The sequence below is a fragment of the Balaenoptera ricei genome, chromosome 13 (assembly GCF_028023285.1).
Source record: "Balaenoptera ricei isolate mBalRic1 chromosome 13, mBalRic1.hap2, whole genome shotgun sequence".
Classification (NCBI taxonomy): domain Eukaryota; kingdom Metazoa; phylum Chordata; class Mammalia; order Artiodactyla; family Balaenopteridae; genus Balaenoptera; species Balaenoptera ricei.
The window spans coordinates 27,311,910-27,338,466 of NC_082651.1; positions in this window are offsets into that span (position 1 = coordinate 27,311,910).

Genomic DNA, 26,557 nt, shown 5'->3' on the forward strand with positions numbered 1-26,557 from the left:
GCTTCGCATTCCTTGTACAGAGTCATATCTTACGACCCCATACTTACAGGAGAAAGTCGGCTTGCGTTCTGTCCTTAACCACAGCACAGATGTTCCTCTTACACTGCAGGGTTTTAGAAGAAGCTAAGCCCCGATAGCGTACTTAGAGCGTTCCTTGGAAGAGGCAGTTGGCTACACGGAGAACTCCGTGTCAAGGTAACGTTATTCAGGGAAGGGACCAGTGTGTAGCTACAGTGTATATTTACTTGGAGAAATCACCAGGAGGTAGGCTGCGTGTTCGCTGGAAACGGGGACCTGATGGCACAGGCCTTGCTTTCCCATTTTGAAAGCTCCATTCATGCTGCCTTGAAACTACCTAAAAAACAGTTTTAGGACGGGTCTCTAGTCGCTGTAGGCAGGGCTCTGGGAAGGGAACAAGTGTTCTCTACATCAACAGGGTGCTTTCATAGCCTGGGAGGGAGCTCCTCCTGAGACGCTCTAGAGCTAAAAGGAAACTTGACGTGAGTCCTTTCCTCAAGGTAAAGCCTCGAATAGCCTGCCGAAGCGGAAGCTTGGAGCAGAGTCCTTGAAGCATTAGCTTTAGGTCTGTTTTCTTTTAAGGTTGGTAAGCTTTCAGGACACCGAGGACCTCGCGTAGGCACCCTATTCCCTGCAAGAACACCTAGTACCGGCAGGCTGCACTAGGCTGCTAAGAAACATCCAGGCCCGGAAACCTTTCCCAGTCACTCTGTGTATGCTGAATGTAGGGCAACACACTGCACTCTTCCTTGGGAGAGCTGGATTTCCTCTGCACTCCAACATCTCCAGGAAATCTGTTCTCTCCCGTCCTACATGTCATGCAAATCTGCCTCATAGCCCTAGGCTGAGCGGCACTGAGAAACCAAAACTGCTTTGCATTCCTCATACAGAGTCATACCTTAAGACCCCATACTTACAGGAGAAAGTCGGCTTTCATTCCTGCCTTAACCACAGCACAGTTGTTCCTCTTACACTGCAGGGTTTTAAAAGAAGCTAAGCCCCGATAAGGTACCTAGAGCGTTCCTTGGGAGAGGCAGTTGGCTACACGGAGAACTCCGTGCCAAGGTAACGTTATTCATGTAAGGGACCAGTGTGTAGCTAGAGTGTATATTTACTTAGTAGAAATCACAAGGAGGTAGGCTGCGTGTTCGCTGCAAACGGGGACCTGATGGCACAGGCCTTGCCTTCCCATTTTGAATACTCAATTCATGCTGCCTTGAAACTACCTAAATAACAGTTTTAGGACTGGTCTTTGTCACTGTAGGCAGGGCTCTGGGAAGGGAACGAGTGTTCTCTACATCAACAGGGTGCTTTCATAGCCTGGGAAGGAGCTCCTCCTGAGACGCTCTAGAGCTAAAAGGAAACTTGACGTGAGTCCTTTCCTCAAGGTAAAGCCTCGAATAGCCTGCCGAAGCGGAAGCTTGGAGCAGAGTCCTTGAAGCATTAGCTTTAGGTCTGTTTTCTTTTAAGGTTGGTAAGCTTTCAGGACACCGAGGACCTCGCGTAGGCACCCTATTCCCTGCAAGAACACCTAGTACCGGCAGGCTGCACTAGGCTGCTAAGAAACATCCAGGCCCGGAAACCTTTCCCAGTCACTCTGTGTATGCTGAGTGTAGGGCAACACACTGCACTCTTCCTTGGGAGAGCTGGATTTCCTCTGCACTCCAACATCTCCAGGAAATCTGTTCTCTCACGTCCTACATGTCATGCAAATCTGCCTCATAGCCCTAGGCTGAGCGGCACTGAGAAACCAAAACTGCTTTGCATTCCTCGTACAGAGTCATACCTTAAGACCCCATACTTACAGGAGAAAGTCGGCTTTCGTTCCTGCCTTAACTACAGCACAGTTGTTCCTCTTACACTGCAGGGTTTTAAAAGAAGCTAAGCCCCGATAAGGTACCTAGAGCGTTCCTTGGGAGAGGCAGTTGTCTACACGGAGAACTCCGTGCCAAGAAAACTTTATTCAGGGAAGGGACCAGTGTGTAGCTAGAGTGTATATTTACTTAGTAGAAATCACAAGGAGGTAGGCTGCGTGTTCGCTGCAAACGGGGACCTGATGGCACAGGCCTTGCCTTCCCATTTTGAATACTCAATTCATGCTGCCTTGAAACGACCTAAATAACAGTTTTAGGACTGGTCTCTTGTCACTGTAGGCAGGGCTTTGGGAAGGGCACGAGTGTTCTCTACATCAACAGGGTGCTTCCATAGCCTGGGAGGGAGCTCCTCCTGAGACGCTCTAGAGTTAAAAGGAAACTTGACGTGAGTCCTTTCCTCAAGGTAAAGCCTCGAATAGCCTGCCGAAGCGGAAGCTTGGAGCAGAGTCCTTGAAGCATTAGCTTTAGGTCTGTTTTCTTTTAAGGTTAGTAAGCTTTCAAGACACCGAGGACCTCGCGTAGGCACCCTATTCCCTGCAAGAACACCTAGTACCGGCAGGCTGCACTAGGCTGCTAAGAAACATCCAGGCCCGGAAACCTTTCCCAGTCACTCTGTGTATGCTGAGTGTAGGGCAACACACTGCACTCTTCCTTGGGAGAGCTGGATTTCCTCTGCACTCCAACATCTCCAGGAAATCTGTTCTCTCACGTCCTACATGTCATGCAAATCTGCCTCATAGCCCTAGGCTGAGCGGCACTGAGAAACCAAAACTGCTTTGCATTCCTCGTACAGAGTCATACCTTAAGACCCCATACTTACAGGAGAAAGTCGGCTTTCATTCCTGCCTTAACCACAGCACAGATGTTCCTCTTACACTGCAGGGTTTTAAAAGAAGCTAAGCCCCGATAAGGTACCTAGAGCGTTCCTTGGGAGAGGCAGTTGGCTACACGGAGAACTCCGTGCCAAGAAAACTTTATTCAGGGAAGGGACCAGTGTGTAGCTAGAGTGTATATTTACTTAGTAGAAATCACAAGGAGGTAGGCTGCGTGTTCGCTGCAAACGGGGACCTGATGGCACAGGCCTTGCCTTCCCATTTTGAATACTCAATTCATGCTGCCTTGAAACGACCTAAATAACAGTTTTAGGACTGGTCTCTTGTCACTGTAGGCAGGGCTTTGGGAAGGGCACGAGTGTTCTCTACATCAACAGGGTGCTTCCATAGCCTGGGAGGGAGCTCCTCCTGAGACGCTCTAGAGTTAAAAGGAAACTTGACGTGAGTCCTTTCCTCAAGGTAAAGCCTCGAATAGCCTGCCGAAGCGGAAGCTTGGAGCAGAGTCCTTGAAGCATTAGCTTTAGGTCTGTTTTCTTTTAAGGTTAGTAAGCTTTCAAGACACCGAGGACCTCGCGTAGGCACCCTATTCCCTGCAAGAACACCTAGTACCGGCAGGCTGCACTAGGCTGCTAAGAAACATCCAGGCCCGGAAACCTTTCCCAGTCACTCTGTGTATGCTGAGTGTAGGGCAACACACTGCACTCTTCCTTGGGAGAGCTGGATTTCCTCTGCACTCCAACATCTCCAGGAAATCTGTTCTCTCACGTCCTACATGTCATGCAAATCTGCCTCATAGCCCTAGGCTGAGCGGCACTGAGAAACCAAAACTGCTTTGCATTCCTCGTACAGAGTCATACCTTAAGACCCCATACTTACAGGAGAAAGTCGGCTTTCATTCCTGCCTTAACCACAGCACAGATGTTCCTCTTACACTGCAGGGTTTTAAAAGAAGCTAAGCCCCGATAAGGTACCTAGAGCGTTCCTTGGGAGAGGCCGTTGTCTACACGGAGAACTCCGTGCCAAGAAAACTTTATTCAGGGAAGGGACCAGTGTGTAGCTAGAGTGTATATATACTTAGTAGAAATCTCAAGGAGGTAGGCTGCGTGTTCGCCGGGAAAGGGGACCTAGTGGCCCAGGCCTTGCCTTCCCATTTTGAATGCTCCATTTATGCTGCTTTAGGACGGGTCTCTAGTCACTGTAGGCAGGGCATTGGGAAGTGCACGAGTGTTCTCTACATCAACAGGGTGCTTTCATAGCCTGGGAGGGAGCTCCTCCTGAGACGCTCTAGAGCTAAAAGGAAACTTGACGTGAGTCCTTTCCTCAAGGTAAAGCCTCGAATAGCCTGCCGAAGCGGAAGATTGGAGCAGAGTGCTTGAAGCATTAGCTTTAGGTCTGTTTTCTTTTAAGGTTAGTAAGCTTTCAAGACACCGAGGACCTCGCGTGGGCACCCTATTCCCTGCAAGAACACCTAGTTCCGGCAGGCTCCACAAGGCTGCTAAGAAACATCCAGGCCCGGAAACCTTTCCCAGTCACTCTGTGTATGCTGAGTGTAGAACAACACACTGCACTCTTCCTTGGGAGACCTACGTTTCCTCAGCACTCCAACATCTCCAGGAAATCTGTTCTCTCACGTCCTACATGTCATGCAATTCTGCCACATAGCCCTAGGCTGAGCGGCACTGAGAAACCAAAACTGCTTTGCATTCCTCGTACAGAGTCATACCTTAAGACCCCATACTTTCAGGAGAAAGTCGGCTTTCATTCCTGCCTTAACCACAGCACAGTTGTTCCTCTTACACTGCAGGGTTTTAAAAGAAGCTAAGCCCCGATAAGGTACCTAGAGCGTTCCTTGGGAGAGGCAGTTGGCTACACGGAGAACTCCGTGCCAAGGTAACGTTATTCATGTAAGGGACCAGTGTGTAGCTAGAGTGTATATTTACTTAGTAGAAATCACAAGGAGGTAGGCTGCGTGTTCGCTGCAAACGGGGACCTGATGGCACAGGCCTTGCCTTCCCATTTTGAATACTCAATTCATGCTGCCTTGAAACTACCTAAATAACAGTTTTAGGACTGGTCTTTGTCACTGTAGGCAGGGCTCTGGGAAGGGCACGAGTGTTCTCTACATCAACAGGGTGCTTTCATAGCCTGGGTGGGAGCTCCTCCTGAGACGCTCTAGAGCTAAAAGGAAACTTGACGTGAGTCCTTTCCTCAAGGTAAAGCCTCGAATAGCCTGCCGAAGCGGAAGATTGGAGCAGAGTGCTTGAAGCATTAGCTTTAGGTCTGTTTTCTTTTAAGGTTAGTAAGGTTTCAAGACACCGAGGACCTCGCGTGGGCACCCAATTCCCTGCAAGAACACCTAGTAGCAGCAGGCTGCACTAGGCTGCTAAGAAATATCCAGGCCTGAAAACATTTCCCAGTCACTCTGTGTATGCTGAGTGTAGGGCAACACACTGCACTCTTCCTTGGGAGATCTAGGTGTCCTCAGCACTCCAACAGCTCCAGGAAATCTGTTCTCTCACGTCCTACATGTCATGCAAATCTGCCTCATAGCCTTAGGCTGAGCGGCACTAAGGAACGAAAATTGCTTCGCATTCCTTGTACAGAGTCATATCTTACGACCCCATACTTACAGGAGAAAGTCGGCTTGCGTTCTGTCCTTAACCACAGCACAGATGTTCCTCTTACACTGCAGGGTTTTAGAAGAAGCTAAGCCCCGATAGCGTACTTAGAGCGTTCCTTGGAAGAGGCAGTTGGCTACACGGAGAACTCCGTGTCAAGGTAACGTTATTCAGGGAAGGGACCAGTGTGTAGCTACAGTGTATATTTACTTGGAGAAATCACCAGGAGGTAGGCTGCGTGTTCGCTGGAAACGGGGACCTGATGGCACAGGCCTTGCTTTCCCATTTTGAAAGCTCCATTCATGCTGCCTTGAAACTACCTAAAAAACAGTTTTAGGACGGGTCTCTAGTCGCTGTAGGCAGGGCTCTGGGAAGGGAACAAGTGTTCTCTACATCAACAGGGTGCTTTCATAGCCTGGGAGGGAGCTCCTCCTGAGACGCTCTAGAGCTAAAAGGAAACTTGACGTGAGTCCTTTCCTCAAGGTAAAGCCTCGAATAGCCTGCCGAAGCGGAAGCTTGGAGCAGAGTCCTTGAAGCATTAGCTTTAGGTCTGTTTTCTTTTAAGGTTGGTAAGCTTTCAGGACACCGAGGACCTCGCGTAGGCACCCTATTCCCTGCAAGAACACCTAGTACCGGCAGGCTGCACTAGGCTGCTAAGAAACATCCAGGCCCGGAAACCTTTCCCAGTCACTCTGTGTATGCTGAATGTAGGGCAACACACTGCACTCTTCCTTGGGAGAGCTGGATTTCCTCTGCACTCCAACATCTCCAGGAAATCTGTTCTCTCCCGTCCTACATGTCATGCAAATCTGCCTCATAGCCCTAGGCTGAGCGGCACTGAGAAACCAAAACTGCTTTGCATTCCTCATACAGAGTCATACCTTAAGACCCCATACTTACAGGAGAAAGTCGGCTTTCATTCCTGCCTTAACCACAGCACAGTTGTTCCTCTTACACTGCAGGGTTTTAAAAGAAGCTAAGCCCCGATAAGGTACCTAGAGCGTTCCTTGGGAGAGGCAGTTGGCTACACGGAGAACTCCGTGCCAAGGTAACGTTATTCATGTAAGGGACCAGTGTGTAGCTAGAGTGTATATTTACTTAGTAGAAATCACAAGGAGGTAGGCTGCGTGTTCGCTGCAAACGGGGACCTGATGGCACAGGCCTTGCCTTCCCATTTTGAATACTCAATTCATGCTGCCTTGAAACTACCTAAATAACAGTTTTAGGACTGGTCTTTGTCACTGTAGGCAGGGCTCTGGGAAGGGAACGAGTGTTCTCTACATCAACAGGGTGCTTTCATAGCCTGGGAAGGAGCTCCTCCTGAGACGCTCTAGAGCTAAAAGGAAACTTGACGTGAGTCCTTTCCTCAAGGTAAAGCCTCGAATAGCCTGCCGAAGCGGAAGCTTGGAGCAGAGTCCTTGAAGCATTAGCTTTAGGTCTGTTTTCTTTTAAGGTTGGTAAGCTTTCAGGACACCGAGGACCTCGCGTAGGCACCCTATTCCCTGCAAGAACACCTAGTACCGGCAGGCTGCACTAGGCTGCTAAGAAACATCCAGGCCCGGAAACCTTTCCCAGTCACTCTGTGTATGCTGAGTGTAGGGCAACACACTGCACTCTTCCTTGGGAGAGCTGGATTTCCTCTGCACTCCAACATCTCCAGGAAATCTGTTCTCTCACGTCCTACATGTCATGCAAATCTGCCTCATAGCCCTAGGCTGAGCGGCACTGAGAAACCAAAACTGCTTTGCATTCCTCGTACAGAGTCATACCTTAAGACCCCATACTTACAGGAGAAAGTCGGCTTTCGTTCCTGCCTTAACTACAGCACAGTTGTTCCTCTTACACTGCAGGGTTTTAAAAGAAGCTAAGCCCCGATAAGGTACCTAGAGCGTTCCTTGGGAGAGGCAGTTGTCTACACGGAGAACTCCGTGCCAAGAAAACTTTATTCAGGGAAGGGACCAGTGTGTAGCTAGAGTGTATATTTACTTAGTAGAAATCACAAGGAGGTAGGCTGCGTGTTCGCTGCAAACGGGGACCTGATGGCACAGGCCTTGCCTTCCCATTTTGAATACTCAATTCATGCTGCCTTGAAACGACCTAAATAACAGTTTTAGGACTGGTCTCTTGTCACTGTAGGCAGGGCTTTGGGAAGGGCACGAGTGTTCTCTACATCAACAGGGTGCTTCCATAGCCTGGGAGGGAGCTCCTCCTGAGACGCTCTAGAGTTAAAAGGAAACTTGACGTGAGTCCTTTCCTCAAGGTAAAGCCTCGAATAGCCTGCCGAAGCGGAAGCTTGGAGCAGAGTCCTTGAAGCATTAGCTTTAGGTCTGTTTTCTTTTAAGGTTAGTAAGCTTTCAAGACACCGAGGACCTCGCGTAGGCACCCTATTCCCTGCAAGAACACCTAGTACCGGCAGGCTGCACTAGGCTGCTAAGAAACATCCAGGCCCGGAAACCTTTCCCAGTCACTCTGTGTATGCTGAGTGTAGGGCAACACACTGCACTCTTCCTTGGGAGAGCTGGATTTCCTCTGCACTCCAACATCTCCAGGAAATCTGTTCTCTCACGTCCTACATGTCATGCAAATCTGCCTCATAGCCCTAGGCTGAGCGGCACTGAGAAACCAAAACTGCTTTGCATTCCTCGTACAGAGTCATACCTTAAGACCCCATACTTACAGGAGAAAGTCGGCTTTCATTCCTGCCTTAACCACAGCACAGATGTTCCTCTTACACTGCAGGGTTTTAAAAGAAGCTAAGCCCCGATAAGGTACCTAGAGCGTTCCTTGGGAGAGGCAGTTGGCTACACGGAGAACTCCGTGCCAAGAAAACTTTATTCAGGGAAGGGACCAGTGTGTAGCTAGAGTGTATATATACTTAGTAGAAATCTCAAGGAGGTAGGCTGCGTGTTCGCCGGGAAAGGGGACCTAGTGGCCCAGGCCTTGCCTTCCCATTTTGAATGCTCCATTTATGCTGCTTTAGGACGGGTCTCTAGTCACTGTAGGCAGGGCATTGGGAAGTGCACGAGTGTTCTCTACATCAACAGGGTGCTTTCATAGCCTGGGAGGGAGCTCCTCCTGAGACGCTCTAGAGCTAAAAGGAAACTTGACGTGAGTCCTTTCCTCAAGGTAAAGCCTCGAATAGCCTGCCGAAGCGGAAGATTGGAGCAGAGTGCTTGAAGCATTAGCTTTAGGTCTGTTTTCTTTTAAGGTTAGTAAGCTTTCAAGACACCGAGGACCTCGCGTGGGCACCCTATTCCCTGCAAGAACACCTAGTTCCGGCAGGCTCCACAAGGCTGCTAAGAAACATCCAGGCCCGGAAACCTTTCCCAGTCACTCTGTGTATGCTGAGTGTAGAACAACACACTGCACTCTTCCTTGGGAGACCTACGTTTCCTCAGCACTCCAACATCTCCAGGAAATCTGTTCTCTCACGTCCTACATGTCATGCAATTCTGCCACATAGCCCTAGGCTGAGCGGCACTGAGAAACCAAAACTGCTTTGCATTCCTCGTACAGAGTCATACCTTAAGACCCCATACTTTCAGGAGAAAGTCGGCTTTCATTCCTGCCTTAACCACAGCACAGTTGTTCCTCTTACACTGCAGGGTTTTAAAAGAAGCTAAGCCCCGATAAGGTACCTAGAGCGTTCCTTGGGAGAGGCAGTTGGCTACACGGAGAACTCCGTGCCAAGGTAACGTTATTCATGTAAGGGACCAGTGTGTAGCTAGAGTGTATATTTACTTAGTAGAAATCACAAGGAGGTAGGCTGCGTGTTCGCTGCAAACGGGGACCTGATGGCACAGGCCTTGCCTTCCCATTTTGAATACTCAATTCATGCTGCCTTGAAACTACCTAAATAACAGTTTTAGGACTGGTCTTTGTCACTGTAGGCAGGGCTCTGGGAAGGGCACGAGTGTTCTCTACATCAACAGGGTGCTTTCATAGCCTGGGTGGGAGCTCCTCCTGAGACGCTCTAGAGCTAAAAGGAAACTTGACGTGAGTCCTTTCCTCAAGGTAAAGCCTCGAATAGCCTGCCGAAGCGGAAGATTGGAGCAGAGTGCTTGAAGCATTAGCTTTAGGTCTGTTTTCTTTTAAGGTTAGTAAGGTTTCAAGACACCGAGGACCTCGCGTGGGCACCCAATTCCCTGCAAGAACACCTAGTAGCAGCAGGCTGCACTAGGCTGCTAAGAAATATCCAGGCCTGAAAACATTTCCCAGTCACTCTGTGTATGCTGAGTGTAGGGCAACACACTGCACTCTTCCTTGGGAGATCTAGGTGTCCTCAGCACTCCAACAGCTCCAGGAAATCTGTTCTCTCACGTCCTACATGTCATGCAAATCTGCCTCATAGCCTTAGGCTGAGCGGCACTAAGGAACGAAATTGCTTCGCATTCCTTGTACAGAGTCATATCTTACGACCCCATACTTACAGGAGAAAGTCGGCTTGCGTTCTGTCCTTAACCACAGCACAGATGTTCCTCTTACACTGCAGGGTTTTAGAAGAAGCTAAGCCCCGATAGCGTACTTAGAGCGTTCCTTGGAAGAGGCAGTTGGCTACACGGAGAACTCCGTGTCAAGGTAACGTTATTCAGGGAAGGGACCAGTGTGTAGCTACAGTGTATATTTACTTGGAGAAATCACCAGGAGGTAGGCTGCGTGTTCGCTGGAAACGGGGACCTGATGGCACAGGCCTTGCTTTCCCATTTTGAAAGCTCCATTCATGCTGCCTTGAAACTACCTAAAAAACAGTTTTAGGACGGGTCTCTAGTCGCTGTAGGCAGGGCTCTGGGAAGGGAACAAGTGTTCTCTACATCAACAGGGTGCTTTCATAGCCTGGGAGGGAGCTCCTCCTGAGACGCTCTAGAGCTAAAAGGAAACTTGACGTGAGTCCTTTCCTCAAGGTAAAGCCTCGAATAGCCTGCCGAAGCGGAAGCTTGGAGCAGAGTCCTTGAAGCATTAGCTTTAGGTCTGTTTTCTTTTAAGGTTGGTAAGCTTTCAGGACACCGAGGACCTCGCGTAGGCACCCTATTCCCTGCAAGAACACCTAGTACCGGCAGGCTGCACTAGGCTGCTAAGAAACATCCAGGCCCGGAAACCTTTCCCAGTCACTCTGTGTATGCTGAATGTAGGGCAACACACTGCACTCTTCCTTGGGAGAGCTGGATTTCCTCTGCACTCCAACATCTCCAGGAAATCTGTTCTCTCCCGTCCTACATGTCATGCAAATCTGCCTCATAGCCCTAGGCTGAGCGGCACTGAGAAACCAAAACTGCTTTGCATTCCTCATACAGAGTCATACCTTAAGACCCCATACTTACAGGAGAAAGTCGGCTTTCATTCCTGCCTTAACCACAGCACAGTTGTTCCTCTTACACTGCAGGGTTTTAAAAGAAGCTAAGCCCCGATAAGGTACCTAGAGCGTTCCTTGGGAGAGGCAGTTGGCTACACGGAGAACTCCGTGCCAAGGTAACGTTATTCATGTAAGGGACCAGTGTGTAGCTAGAGTGTATATTTACTTAGTAGAAATCACAAGGAGGTAGGCTGCGTGTTCGCTGCAAACGGGGACCTGATGGCACAGGCCTTGCCTTCCCATTTTGAATACTCAATTCATGCTGCCTTGAAACTACCTAAATAACAGTTTTAGGACTGGTCTTTGTCACTGTAGGCAGGGCTCTGGGAAGGGAACGAGTGTTCTCTACATCAACAGGGTGCTTTCATAGCCTGGGAAGGAGCTCCTCCTGAGACGCTCTAGAGCTAAAAGGAAACTTGACGTGAGTCCTTTCCTCAAGGTAAAGCCTCGAATAGCCTGCCGAAGCGGAAGCTTGGAGCAGAGTCCTTGAAGCATTAGCTTTAGGTCTGTTTTCTTTTAAGGTTGGTAAGCTTTCAGGACACCGAGGACCTCGCGTAGGCACCCTATTCCCTGCAAGAACACCTAGTACCGGCAGGCTGCACTAGGCTGCTAAGAAACATCCAGGCCCGGAAACCTTTCCCAGTCACTCTGTGTATGCTGAGTGTAGGGCAACACACTGCACTCTTCCTTGGGAGAGCTGGATTTCCTCTGCACTCCAACATCTCCAGGAAATCTGTTCTCTCACGTCCTACATGTCATGCAAATCTGCCTCATAGCCCTAGGCTGAGCGGCACTGAGAAACCAAAACTGCTTTGCATTCCTCGTACAGAGTCATACCTTAAGACCCCATACTTACAGGAGAAAGTCGGCTTTCGTTCCTGCCTTAACTACAGCACAGTTGTTCCTCTTACACTGCAGGGTTTTAAAAGAAGCTAAGCCCCGATAAGGTACCTAGAGCGTTCCTTGGGAGAGGCAGTTGTCTACACGGAGAACTCCGTGCCAAGAAAACTTTATTCAGGGAAGGGACCAGTGTGTAGCTAGAGTGTATATTTACTTAGTAGAAATCACAAGGAGGTAGGCTGCGTGTTCGCTGCAAACGGGGACCTGATGGCACAGGCCTTGCCTTCCCATTTTGAATACTCAATTCATGCTGCCTTGAAACGACCTAAATAACAGTTTTAGGACTGGTCTCTTGTCACTGTAGGCAGGGCTTTGGGAAGGGCACGAGTGTTCTCTACATCAACAGGGTGCTTCCATAGCCTGGGAGGGAGCTCCTCCTGAGACGCTCTAGAGTTAAAAGGAAACTTGACGTGAGTCCTTTCCTCAAGGTAAAGCCTCGAATAGCCTGCCGAAGCGGAAGCTTGGAGCAGAGTCCTTGAAGCATTAGCTTTAGGTCTGTTTTCTTTTAAGGTTAGTAAGCTTTCAAGACACCGAGGACCTCGCGTAGGCACCCTATTCCCTGCAAGAACACCTAGTACCGGCAGGCTGCACTAGGCTGCTAAGAAACATCCAGGCCCGGAAACCTTTCCCAGTCACTCTGTGTATGCTGAGTGTAGGGCAACACACTGCACTCTTCCTTGGGAGAGCTGGATTTCCTCTGCACTCCAACATCTCCAGGAAATCTGTTCTCTCACGTCCTACATGTCATGCAAATCTGCCTCATAGCCCTAGGCTGAGCGGCACTGAGAAACCAAAACTGCTTTGCATTCCTCGTACAGAGTCATACCTTAAGACCCCATACTTACAGGAGAAAGTCGGCTTTCATTCCTGCCTTAACCACAGCACAGATGTTCCTCTTACACTGCAGGGTTTTAAAAGAAGCTAAGCCCCGATAAGGTACCTAGAGCGTTCCTTGGGAGAGGCAGTTGGCTACACGGAGAACTCCGTGCCAAGAAAACTTTATTCAGGGAAGGGACCAGTGTGTAGCTAGAGTGTATATATACTTAGTAGAAATCTCAAGGAGGTAGGCTGCGTGTTCGCCGGGAAAGGGGACCTAGTGGCCCAGGCCTTGCCTTCCCATTTTGAATGCTCCATTTATGCTGCTTTAGGACGGGTCTCTAGTCACTGTAGGCAGGGCATTGGGAAGTGCACGAGTGTTCTCTACATCAACAGGGTGCTTTCATAGCCTGGGAGGGAGCTCCTCCTGAGACGCTCTAGAGCTAAAAGGAAACTTGACGTGAGTCCTTTCCTCAAGGTAAAGCCTCGAATAGCCTGCCGAAGCGGAAGATTGGAGCAGAGTGCTTGAAGCATTAGCTTTAGGTCTGTTTTCTTTTAAGGTTAGTAAGCTTTCAAGACACCGAGGACCTCGCGTGGGCACCCTATTCCCTGCAAGAACACCTAGTTCCGGCAGGCTCCACAAGGCTGCTAAGAAACATCCAGGCCCGGAAACCTTTCCCAGTCACTCTGTGTATGCTGAGTGTAGAACAACACACTGCACTCTTCCTTGGGAGACCTACGTTTCCTCAGCACTCCAACATCTCCAGGAAATCTGTTCTCTCACGTCCTACATGTCATGCAATTCTGCCACATAGCCCTAGGCTGAGCGGCACTGAGAAACCAAAACTGCTTTGCATTCCTCGTACAGAGTCATACCTTAAGACCCCATACTTACAGGAGAAAGTCGGCTTTCATTCCTGCCTTAACCACAGCACAGTTGTTCCTCTTACACTGCAGGGTTTTAAAAGAAGCTAAGCCCCGATAAGGTACCTAGAGCGTTCCTTGGGAGAGGCAGTTGGCTACACGGAGAACTCCGTGCCAAGGTAACGTTATTCATGTAAGGGACCAGTGTGTAGCTAGAGTGTATATTTACTTAGTAGAAATCACAAGGAGGTAGGCTGCGTGTTCGCTGCAAACGGGGACCTGATGGCACAGGCCTTGCCTTCCCATTTTGAATACTCAATTCATGCTGCCTTGAAACTACCTAAATAACAGTTTTAGGACTGGTCTTTGTCACTGTAGGCAGGGCTCTGGGAAGGGCACGAGTGTTCTCTACATCAACAGGGTGCTTTCATAGCCTGGGTGGGAGCTCCTCCTGAGACGCTCTAGAGCTAAAAGGAAACTTGACGTGAGTCCTTTCCTCAAGGTAAAGCCTCGAATAGCCTGCCGAAGCGGAAGATTGGAGCAGAGTGCTTGAAGCATTAGCTTTAGGTCTGTTTTCTTTTAAGGTTAGTAAGCTTTCAAGACACCGAGGACCTCGCGTGGGCACCCAATTCCCTGCAAGAACACCTAGTAGCAGCAGGCTCCACTAGGCTGCTAAGAAATATCCAGGCCTGAAAACATTTCCCAGTCACTCTGTGTATGCTGAGTGTAGGGCAACACACTGCACTCTTCCTTGGGAGATCTAGGTGTCCTCAGCACTCCAACAGCTCCAGGAAATCTGTTCTCTCACGTCCTACATGTCATGCAAATCTGCCTCATAGCCTTAGGCTGAGCGGCACTAAGGAACGAAATTGCTTCGCATTCCTTGTACAGAGTCATATCTTACGACCCCATACTTACAGGAGAAAGTCGGCTTGCGTTCTGTCCTTAACCACAGCACAGATGTTCCTCTTACACTGCAGGGTTTTAGAAGAAGCTAAGCCCCGATAGCGTACTTAGAGCGTTCCTTGGAAGAGGCAGTTGGCTACACGGAGAACTCCGTGTCAAGGTAACGTTATTCAGGGAAGGGACCAGTGTGTAGCTACAGTGTATATTTACTTGGAGAAATCACCAGGAGGTAGGCTGCGTGTTCGCTGGAAACGGGGACCTGATGGCACAGGCCTTGCTTTCCCATTTTGAAAGCTCCATTCATGCTGCCTTGAAACTACCTAAAAAACAGTTTTAGGACGGGTCTCTAGTCGCTGTAGGCAGGGCTCTGGGAAGGGAACAAGTGTTCTCTACATCAACAGGGTGCTTTCATAGCCTGGGAGGGAGCTCCTCCTGAGACGCTCTAGAGCTAAAAGGAAACTTGACGTGAGTCCTTTCCTCAAGGTAAAGCCTCGAATAGCCTGCCGAAGCGGAAGCTTGGAGCAGAGTCCTTGAAGCATTAGCTTTAGGTCTGTTTTCTTTTAAGGTTGGTAAGCTTTCAGGACACCGAGGACCTCGCGTAGGCACCCTATTCCCTGCAAGAACACCTAGTACCGGCAGGCTGCACTAGGCTGCTAAGAAACATCCAGGCCCGGAAACCTTTCCCAGTCACTCTGTGTATGCTGAATGTAGGGCAACACACTGCACTCTTCCTTGGGAGAGCTGGATTTCCTCTGCACTCCAACATCTCCAGGAAATCTGTTCTCTCCCGTCCTACATGTCATGCAAATCTGCCTCATAGCCCTAGGCTGAGCGGCACTGAGAAACCAAAACTGCTTTGCATTCCTCATACAGAGTCATACCTTAAGACCCCATACTTACAGGAGAAAGTCGGCTTTCATTCCTGCCTTAACCACAGCACAGTTGTTCCTCTTACACTGCAGGGTTTTAAAAGAAGCTAAGCCCCGATAAGGTACCTAGAGCGTTCCTTGGGAGAGGCAGTTGGCTACACGGAGAACTCCGTGCCAAGGTAACGTTATTCATGTAAGGGACCAGTGTGTAGCTAGAGTGTATATTTACTTAGTAGAAATCACAAGGAGGTAGGCTGCGTGTTCGCTGCAAACGGGGACCTGATGGCACAGGCCTTGCCTTCCCATTTTGAATACTCAATTCATGCTGCCTTGAAACTACCTAAATAACAGTTTTAGGACTGGTCTTTGTCACTGTAGGCAGGGCTCTGGGAAGGGAACGAGTGTTCTCTACATCAACAGGGTGCTTTCATAGCCTGGGAAGGAGCTCCTCCTGAGACGCTCTAGAGCTAAAAGGAAACTTGACGTGAGTCCTTTCCTCAAGGTAAAGCCTCGAATAGCCTGCCGAAGCGGAAGCTTGGAGCAGAGTCCTTGAAGCATTAGCTTTAGGTCTGTTTTCTTTTAAGGTTGGTAAGCTTTCAGGACACCGAGGACCTCGCGTAGGCACCCTATTCCCTGCAAGAACACCTAGTACCGGCAGGCTGCACTAGGCTGCTAAGAAACATCCAGGCCCGGAAACCTTTCCCAGTCACTCTGTGTATGCTGAGTGTAGGGCAACACACTGCACTCTTCCTTGGGAGAGCTGGATTTCCTCTGCACTCCAACATCTCCAGGAAATCTGTTCTCTCCCGTCCTACATGTCATGCAAATCTGCCTCATAGCCCTAGGCTGAGCGGCACTGAGAAACCAAAACTGCTTTGCATTCCTCATACAGAGTCATACCTTAAGACCCCATACTTACAGGAGAAAGTCGGCTTTCATTCCTGCCTTAACCACAGCACAGTTGTTCCTCTTACACTGCAGGGTTTTAAAAGAAGCTAAGCCCCGATAAGGTACCTAGAGCGTTCCTTGGGAGAGGCAGTTGGCTACACGGAGAACTCCGTGCCAAGGTAACGTTATTCATGTAAGGGACCAGTGTGTAGCTAGAGTGTATATTTACTTAGTAGAAATCACAAGGAGGTAGGCTGCGTGTTCGCTGCAAACGGGGACCTGATGGCACAGGCCTTGCCTTCCCATTTTGAATACTCAATTCATGCTGCCTTGAAACTACCTAAATAACAGTTTTAGGACTGGTCTTTGTCACTGTAGGCAGGGCTCTGGGAAGGGAACGAGTGTTCTCTACATCAACAGGGTGCTTTCATAGCCTGGGAAGGAGCTCCTCCTGAGACGCTCTAGAGCTAAAAGGAAACTTGACGTGAGTCCTTTCCTCAAGGTAAAGCCTCGAATAGCCTGCCGAAGCGGAAGCTTGGAGCAGAGTCCTTGAAGCATTAGCTTTAGGTCTGTTTTCTTTTAAGGTTGGTAAGCTTTCAGGACACCGAGGACCTCGCGTAGGCACCCTATTCCCTGCAAGAACACCTAGTACCGGCAGGCTGCACTAGGCTGCTAAGAAACATCCAGGCCCGGAAACCTTTCCCAGTCACTCTGTGTATGCTGAGTGTAGGGCAACACACTGCACTCTTCCTTGGGAGAGCTGGATTTCCTCTGCACTCCAACATCTCCAGGAAATCTGTTCTCTCACGTCCTACATGTCATGCAAATCTGCCTCATAGCCCTAGGCTGAGCGGCACTGAGAAACCAAAACTGCTTTGCATTCCTCGTACAGAGTCATACCTTAAGACCCCATACTTACAGGAGAAAGTCGGCTTTCGTTCCTGCCTTAACTACAGCACAGTTGTTCCTCTTACACTGCAGGGTTTTAAAAGAAGCTAAGCCCCGATAAGGTACCTAGAGCGTTCCTTGGGAGAGGCAGTTGTCTACACGGAGAACTCCGTGCCAAGAAAACTTTATTCAGGGAAGGGACCAGTGTGTAGCTAGAGTGTATATTTACTTAGTAGAAATCACAAGGAGGTAGGCTGCGTGTTCGCTGCAAACGGGGACCTGATGGCACAGGCCTTGCCTTCCCATTTTGAATACTCAATTCATGCTGCCTTGAAACGACCTAAATAACAGTTTTAGGACTGGTCTCTTGTCACTGTAGGCAGGGCTTTGGGAAGGGCACGAGTGTTCTCTACATCAACAGGGTGCTTCCATAGCCTGGGAGGGAGCTCCTCCTGAGACGCTCTAGAGTTAAAAGGAAACTTGACGTGAGTCCTTTCCTCAAGGTAAAGCCTCGAATAGCCTGCCGAAGCGGAAGCTTGGAGCAGAGTCCTTGAAGCATTAGCTTTAGGTCTGTTTTCTTTTAAGGTTAGTAAGCTTTCAAGACACCGAGGACCTCGCGTAGGCACCCTATTCCCTGCAAGAACACCTAGTACCGGCAGGCTGCACTAGGCTGCTAAGAAACATCCAGGCCCGGAAACCTTTCCCAGTCACTCTGTGTATGCTGAGTGTAGGGCAACACACTGCACTCTTCCTTGGGAGAGCTGGATTTCCTCTGCACTCCAACATCTCCAGGAAATCTGTTCTCTCACGTCCTACATGTCATGCAAATCTGCCTCATAGCCCTAGGCTGAGCGGCACTGAGAAACCAAAACTGCTTTGCATTCCTCGTACAGAGTCATACCTTAAGACCCCATACTTACAGGAGAAAGTCGGCTTTCATTCCTGCCTTAACCACAGCACAGATGTTCCTCTTACACTGCAGGGTTTTAAAAGAAGCTAAGCCCCGATAAGGTACCTAGAGCGTTCCTTGGGAGAGGCAGTTGGCTACACGGAGAACTCCGTGCCAAGAAAACTTTATTCAGGGAAGGGACCAGTGTGTAGCTAGAGTGTATATATACTTAGTAGAAATCTCAAGGAGGTAGGCTGCGTGTTCGCCGGGAAAGGGGACCTAGTGGCCCAGGCCTTGCCTTCCCATTTTGAATGCTCCATTTATGCTGCTTTAGGACGGGTCTCTAGTCACTGTAGGCAGGGCATTGGGAAGTGCACGAGTGTTCTCTACATCAACAGGGTGCTTTCATAGCCTGGGAGGGAGCTCCTCCTGAGACGCTCTAGAGCTAAAAGGAAACTTGACGTGAGTCCTTTCCTCAAGGTAAAGCCTCGAATAGCCTGCCGAAGCGGAAGATTGGAGCAGAGTGCTTGAAGCATTAGCTTTAGGTCTGTTTTCTTTTAAGGTTAGTAAGCTTTCAAGACACCGAGGACCTCGCGTGGGCACCCTATTCCCTGCAAGAACACCTAGTTCCGGCAGGCTCCACAAGGCTGCTAAGAAACATCCAGGCCCGGAAACCTTTCCCAGTCACTCTGTGTATGCTGAGTGTAGAACAACACACTGCACTCTTCCTTGGGAGACCTACGTTTCCTCAGCACTCCAACATCTCCAGGAAATCTGTTCTCTCACGTCCTACATGTCATGCAATTCTGCCACATAGCCCTAGGCTGAGCGGCACTGAGAAACCAAAACTGCTTTGCATTCCTCGTACAGAGTCATACCTTAAGACCCCATACTTACAGGAGAAAGTCGGCTTTCATTCCTGCCTTAACCACAGCACAGTTGTTCCTCTTACACTGCAGGGTTTTAAAAGAAGCTAAGCCCCGATAAGGTACCTAGAGCGTTCCTTGGGAGAGGCAGTTGGCTACACGGAGAACTCCGTGCCAAGGTAACGTTATTCATGTAAGGGACCAGTGTGTAGCTAGAGTGTATATTTACTTAGTAGAAATCACAAGGAGGTAGGCTGCGTGTTCGCTGCAAACGGGGACCTGATGGCACAGGCCTTGCCTTCCCATTTTGAATACTCAATTCATGCTGCCTTGAAACTACCTAAATAACAGTTTTAGGACTGGTCTTTGTCACTGTAGGCAGGGCTCTGGGAAGGGCACGAGTGTTCTCTACATCAACAGGGTGCTTTCATAGCCTGGGTGGGAGCTCCTCCTGAGACGCTCTAGAGCTAAAAGGAAACTTGACGTGAGTCCTTTCCTCAAGGTAAAGCCTCGAATAGCCTGCCGAAGCGGAAGATTGGAGCAGAGTGCTTGAAGCATTAGCTTTAGGTCTGTTTTCTTTTAAGGTTAGTAAGCTTTCAAGACACCGAGGACCTCGCGTGGGCACCCAATTCCCTGCAAGAACACCTAGTAGCAGCAGGCTCCACTAGGCTGCTAAGAAATATCCAGGCCTGAAAACATTTCCCAGTCACTCTGTGTATGCTGAGTGTAGGGCAACACACTGCACTCTTCCTTGGGAGATCTAGGTGTCCTCAGCACTCCAACAGCTCCAGGAAATCTGTTCTCTCACGTCCTACATGTCATGCAAATCTGCCTCATAGCCTTAGGCTGAGCGGCACTAAGGAACGAAATTGCTTCGCATTCCTTGTACAGAGTCATATCTTACGACCCCATACTTACAGGAGAAAGTCGGCTTGCGTTCTGTCCTTAACCACAGCACAGATGTTCCTCTTACACTGCAGGGTTTTAGAAGAAGCTAAGCCCCGATAGCGTACTTAGAGCGTTCCTTGGAAGAGGCAGTTGGCTACACGGAGAACTCCGTGTCAAGGTAACGTTATTCAGGGAAGGGACCAGTGTGTAGCTACAGTGTATATTTACTTGGAGAAATCACCAGGAGGTAGGCTGCGTGTTCGCTGGAAACGGGGACCTGATGGCACAGGCCTTGCTTTCCCATTTTGAAAGCTCCATTCATGCTGCCTTGAAACTACCTAAAAAACAGTTTTAGGACGGGTCTCTAGTCGCTGTAGGCAGGGCTCTGGGAAGGGAACAAGTGTTCTCTACATCAACAGGGTGCTTTCATAGCCTGGGAGGGAGCTCCTCCTGAGACGCTCTAGAGCTAAAAGGAAACTTGACGTGAGTCCTTTCCTCAAGGTAAAGCCTCGAATAGCCTGCCGAAGCGGAAGCTTGGAGCAGAGTCCTTGAAGCATTAGCTTTAGGTCTGTTTTCTTTTAAGGTTGGTAAGCTTTCAGGACACCGAGGACCTCGCGTAGGCACCCTATTCCCTGCAAGAACACCTAGTACCGGCAGGCTGCACTAGGCTGCTAAGAAACATCCAGGCCCGGAAACCTTTCCCAGTCACTCTGTGTATGCTGAATGTAGGGCAACACACTGCACTCTTCCTTGGGAGAGCTGGATTTCCTCTGCACTCCAACATCTCCAGGAAATCTGTTCTCTCCCGTCCTACATGTCATGCAAATCTGCCTCATAGCCCTAGGCTGAGCGGCACTGAGAAACCAAAACTGCTTTGCATTCCTCATACAGAGTCATACCTTAAGACCCCATACTTACAGGAGAAAGTCGGCTTTCATTCCTGCCTTAACCACAGCACAGTTGTTCCTCTTACACTGCAGGGTTTTAAAAGAAGCTAAGCCCCGATAAGGTACCTAGAGCGTTCCTTGGGAGAGGCAGTTGGCTACACGGAGAACTCCGTGCCAAGGTAACGTTATTCATGTAAGGGACCAGTGTGTAGCTAGAGTGTATATTTACTTAGTAGAAATCACAAGGAGGTAGGCTGCGTGTTCGCTGCAAACGGGGACCTGATGGCACAGGCCTTGCCTTCCCATTTTGAATACTCAATTCATGCTGCCTTGAAACTACCTAAATAACAGTTTTAGGACTGGTCTTTGTCACTGTAGGCAGGGCTCTGGGAAGGGAACGAGTGTTCTCTACATCAACAGGGTGCTTTCATAGCCTGGGAAGGAGCTCCTCCTGAGACGCTCTAGAGCTAAAAGGAAACTTGACGTGAGTCCTTTCCTCAAGGTAAAGCCTCGAATAGCCTGCCGAAGCGGAAGCTTGGAGCAGAGTCCTTGAAGCATTAGCTTTAGGTCTGTTTTCTTTTAAGGTTGGTAAGCTTTCAGGACACCGAGGACCTCGCGTAGGCACCCTATTCCCTGCAAGAACACCTAGTACCGGCAGGCTGCACTAGGCTGCTAAGAAACATCCAGGCCCGGAAACCTTTCCCAGTCACTCTGTGTATGCTGAGTGTAGGGCAACACACTGCACTCTTCCTTGGGAGAGCTGGATTTCCTCTGCACTCCAACATCTCCAGGAAATCTGTTCTCTCACGTCCTACATGTCATGCAAATCTGCCTCATAGCCCTAGGCTGAGCGGCACTGAGAAACCAAAACTGCTTTGCATTCCTCGTACAGAGTCATACCTTAAGACCCCATACTTACAGGAGAAAGTCGGCTTTCGTTCCTGCCTTAACTACAGCACAGTTGTTCCTCTTACACTGCAGGGTTTTAAAAGAAGCTAAGCCCCGATAAGGTACCTAGAGCGTTCCTTGGGAGAGGCAGTTGTCTACACGGAGAACTCCGTGCCAAGAAAACTTTATTCAGGGAAGGGACCAGTGTGTAGCTAGAGTGTATATTTACTTAGTAGAAATCACAAGGAGGTAGGCTGCGTGTTCGCTGCAAACGGGGACCTGATGGCACAGGCCTTGCCTTCCCATTTTGAATACTCAATTCATGCTGCCTTGAAACGACCTAAATAACAGTTTTAGGACTGGTCTCTTGTCACTGTAGGCAGGGCTTTGGGAAGGGCACGAGTGTTCTCTACATCAACAGGGTGCTTCCATAGCCTGGGAGGGAGCTCCTCCTGAGACGCTCTAGAGTTAAAAGGAAACTTGACGTGAGTCCTTTCCTCAAGATAAAGCCTCGAATAGCCTGCCGAAGCGGAAGCTTGGAGCAGAGTCCTTGAAGCATTAGCTTTAGGTCTGTTTTCTTTTAAGGTTAGTAAGCTTTCAAGACACCGAGGACCTCGCGTAGGCACCCTATTCCCTGCAAGAACACCTAGTACCGGCAGGCTGCACTAGGCTGCTAAGAAACATCCAGGCCCGGAAACCTTTCCCAGTCACTCTGTGTATGCTGAGTGTAGGGCAACACACTGCACTCTTCCTTGGGAGAGCTGGATTTCCTCTGCACTCCAACATCTCCAGGAAATCTGTTCTCTCACGTCCTACATGTCATGCAAATCTGCCTCATAGCCCTAGGCTGAGCGGCACTGAGAAACCAAAACTGCTTTGCATTCCTCGTACAGAGTCATACCTTAAGACCCCATACTTACAGGAGAAAGTCGGCTTTCATTCCTGCCTTAACCACAGCACAGATGTTCCTCTTACACTGCAGGGTTTTAAAAGAAGCTAAGCCCCGATAAGGTACCTAGAGCGTTCCTTGGGAGAGGCAGTTGGCTACACGGAGAACTCCGTGCCAAGAAAACTTTATTCAGGGAAGGGACCAGTGTGTAGCTAGAGTGTATATATACTTAGTAGAAATCTCAAGGAGGTAGGCTGCGTGTTCGCCGGGAAAGGGGACCTAGTGGCCCAGGCCTTGCCTTCCCATTTTGAATGCTCCATTTATGCTGCTTTAGGACGGGTCTCTAGTCACTGTAGGCAGGGCATTGGGAAGTGCACGAGTGTTCTCTACATCAACAGGGTGCTTTCATAGCCTGGGAGGGAGCTCCTCCTGAGACGCTCTAGAGCTAAAAGGAAACTTGACGTGAGTCCTTTCCTCAAGGTAAAGCCTCGAATAGCCTGCCGAAGCGGAAGATTGGAGCAGAGTGCTTGAAGCATTAGCTTTAGGTCTGTTTTCTTTTAAGGTTAGTAAGGTTTCAAGACACCGAGGACCTCGCGTGGGCACCCAATTCCCTGCAAGAACACCTAGTAGCAGCAGGCTGCACTAGGCTGCTAAGAAATATCCAGGCCTGAAAACATTTCCCAGTCACTCTGTGTATGCTGAGTGTAGGGCAACACACTGCACTCTTCCTTGGGAGATCTAGGTGTCCTCAGCACTCCAACAGCTCCAGGAAATCTGTTCTCTCACGTCCTACATGTCATGCAAATCTGCCTCATAGCCTTAGGCTGAGCGGCACTAAGGAACGAAAATTGCTTCGCATTCCTTGTACAGAGTCATATCTTACGACCCCATACTTACAGGAGAAAGTCGGCTTGCGTTCTGTCCTTAACCACAGCACAGATGTTCCTCTTACACTGCAGGGTTTTAGAAGAAGCTAAGCCCCGATAGCGTACTTAGAGCGTTCCTTGGAAGAGGCAGTTGGCTACACGGAGAACTCCGTGTCAAGGTAACGTTATTCAGGGAAGGGACCAGTGTGTAGCTACAGTGTATATTTACTTGGAGAAATCACCAGGAGGTAGGCTGCGTGTTCGCTGGAAACGGGGACCTGATGGCACAGGCCTTGCTTTCCCATTTTGAAAGCTCCATTCATGCTGCCTTGAAACTACCTAAAAAACAGTTTTAGGACGGGTCTCTAGTCGCTGTAGGCAGGGCTCTGGGAAGGGAACAAGTGTTCTCTACATCAACAGGGTGCTTTCATAGCCTGGGAGGGAGCTCCTCCTGAGACGCTCTAGAGCTAAAAGGAAACTTGACGTGAGTCCTTTCCTCAAGGTAAAGCCTCGAATAGCCTGCCGAAGCGGAAGCTTGGAGCAGAGTCCTTGAAGCATTAGCTTTAGGTGTGTTTTCTTTTAAGGTTGGTAAGCTTTCAGGACACCGAGGACCTCGCGTAGGCACCCTATTCCCTGCAAGAACACCTAGTACCGGCAGGCTGCACTAGGCTGCTAAGAAACATCCAGGCCCGGAAACCTTTCCCAGTCACTCTGTGTATGCTGAATGTAGGGCAACACACTGCACTCTTCCTTGGGAGAGCTGGATTTCCTCTGCACTCCAACATCTCCAGGAAATCTGTTCTCTCCCGTCCTACATGTCATGCAAATCTGCCTCATAGCCCTAGGCTGAGCGGCACTGAGAAACCAAAACTGCTTTGCATTCCTCATACAGAGTCATACCTTAAGACCCCATACTTACAGGAGAAAGTCGGCTTTCATTCCTGCCTTAACCACAGCACAGTTGTTCCTCTTACACTGCAGGGTTTTAAAAGAAGCTAAGCCCCGATAAGGTACCTAGAGCGTTCCTTGGGAGAGGCAGTTGGCTACACGGAGAACTCCGTGCCAAGGTAACGTTATTCATGTAAGGGACCAGTGTGTAGCTAGAGTGTATATTTACTTAGTAGAAATCACAAGGAGGTAGGCTGCGTGTTCGCTGCAAACGGGGACCTGATGGCACAGGCCTTGCCTTCCCATTTTGAATACTCAATTCATGCTGCCTTGAAACTACCTAAATAACAGTTTTAGGACTGGTCTTTGTCACTGTAGGCAGGGCTCTGGGAAGGGAACGAGTGTTCTCTACATCAACAGGGTGCTTTCATAGCCTGGGAAGGAGCTCCTCCTGAGACGCTCTAGAGCTAAAAGGAAACTTGACGTGAGTCCTTTCCTCAAGGTAAAGCCTCGAATAGCCTGCCGAAGCGGAAGCTTGGAGCAGAGTCCTTGAAGCATTAGCTTTAGGTCTGTTTTCTTTTAAGGTTGGTAAGCTTTCAGGACACCGAGGACCTCGCGTAGGCACCCTATTCCCTGCAAGAACACCTAGTACCGGCAGGCTGCACTAGGCTGCTAAGAAACATCCAGGCCCGGAAACCTTTCCCAGTCACTCTGTGTATGCTGAGTGTAGGGCAACACACTGCACTCTTCCTTGGGAGAGCTGGATTTCCTCTGCACTCCAACATCTCCAGGAAATCTGTTCTCTCACGTCCTACATGTCATGCAAATCTGCCTCATAGCCCTAGGCTGAGCGGCACTGAGAAACCAAAACTGCTTTGCATTCCTCGTACAGAGTCATACCTTAAGACCCCATACTTACAGGAGAAAGTCGGCTTTCGTTCCTGCCTTAACTACAGCACAGTTGTTCCTCTTACACTGCAGGGTTTTAAAAGAAGCTAAGCCCCGATAAGGTACCTAGAGCGTTCCTTGGGAGAGGCAGTTGTCTACACGGAGAACTCCGTGCCAAGAAAACTTTATTCAGGGAAGGGACCAGTGTGTAGCTAGAGTGTATATTTACTTAGTAGAAATCACAAGGAGGTAGGCTGCGTGTTCGCTGCAAACGGGGACCTGATGGCACAGGCCTTGCCTTCCCATTTTGAATACTCAATTCATGCTGCCTTGAAACGACCTAAATAACAGTTTTAGGACTGGTCTCTTGTCACTGTAGGCAGGGCTTTGGGAAGGGCACGAGTGTTCTCTACATCAACAGGGTGCTTCCATAGCCTGGGAGGGAGCTCCTCCTGAGACGCTCTAGAGTTAAAAGGAAACTTGACGTGAGTCCTTTCCTCAAGGTAAAGCCTCGAATAGCCTGCCGAAGCGGAAGCTTGGAGCAGAGTCCTTGAAGCATTAGCTTTAGGTCTGTTTTCTTTTAAGGTTAGTAAGCTTTCAAGACACCGAGGACCTCGCGTAGGCACCCTATTCCCTGCAAGAACACCTAGTACCGGCAGGCTGCACTAGGCTGCTAAGAAACATCCAGGCCCGGAAACCTTTCCCAGTCACTCTGTGTATGCTGAGTGTAGGGCAACACACTGCACTCTTCCTTGGGAGAGCTGGATTTCCTCTGCACTCCAACATCTCCAGGAAATCTGTTCTCTCACGTCCTACATGTCATGCAAATCTGCCTCATAGCCCTAGGCTGAGCGGCACTGAGAAACCAAAACTGCTTTGCATTCCTCGTACAGAGTCATACCTTAAGACCCCATACTTACAGGAGAAAGTCGGCTTTCATTCCTGCCTTAACCACAGCACAGATGTTCCTCTTACACTGCAGGGTTTTAAAAGAAGCTAAGCCCCGATAAGGTACCTAGAGCGTTCCTTGGGAGAGGCAGTTGGCTACACGGAGAACTCCGTGCCAAGAAAACTTTATTCAGGGAAGGGACCAGTGTGTAGCTAGAGTGTATATATACTTAGTAGAAATCTCAAGGAGGTAGGCTGCGTGTTCGCCGGGAAAGGGGACCTAGTGGCCCAGGCCTTGCCTTCCCATTTTGAATGCTCCATTTATGCTGCTTTAGGACGGGTCTCTAGTCACTGTAGGCAGGGCATTGGGAAGTGCACGAGTGTTCTCTACATCAACAGGGTGCTTTCATAGCCTGGGAGGGAGCTCCTCCTGAGACGCTCTAGAGCTAAAAGGAAACTTGACGTGAGTCCTTTCCTCAAGGTAAAGCCTCGAATAGCCTGCCGAAGCGGAAGCTTGGAGCAGAGTCCTTGAAGCATTAGCTTTAGGTGTGTTTTCTTTTAAGGTTGGTAAGCTTTCAGGACACCGAGGACCTCGCGTAGGCACCCTATTCCCTGCAAGAACACCTAGTACCGGCAGGCTGCACTAGGCTGCTAAGAAACATCCAGGCCCGGAAACCTTTCCCAGTCACTCTGTGTATGCTGAATGTAGGGCAACACACTGCACTCTTCCTTGGGAGAGCTGGATTTCCTCTGCACTCCAACATCTCCAGGAAATCTGTTCTCTCCCGTCCTACATGTCATGCAAATCTGCCTCATAGCCCTAGGCTGAGCGGCACTGAGAAACCAAAACTGCTTTGCATTCCTCATACAGAGTCATACCTTAAGACCCCATACTT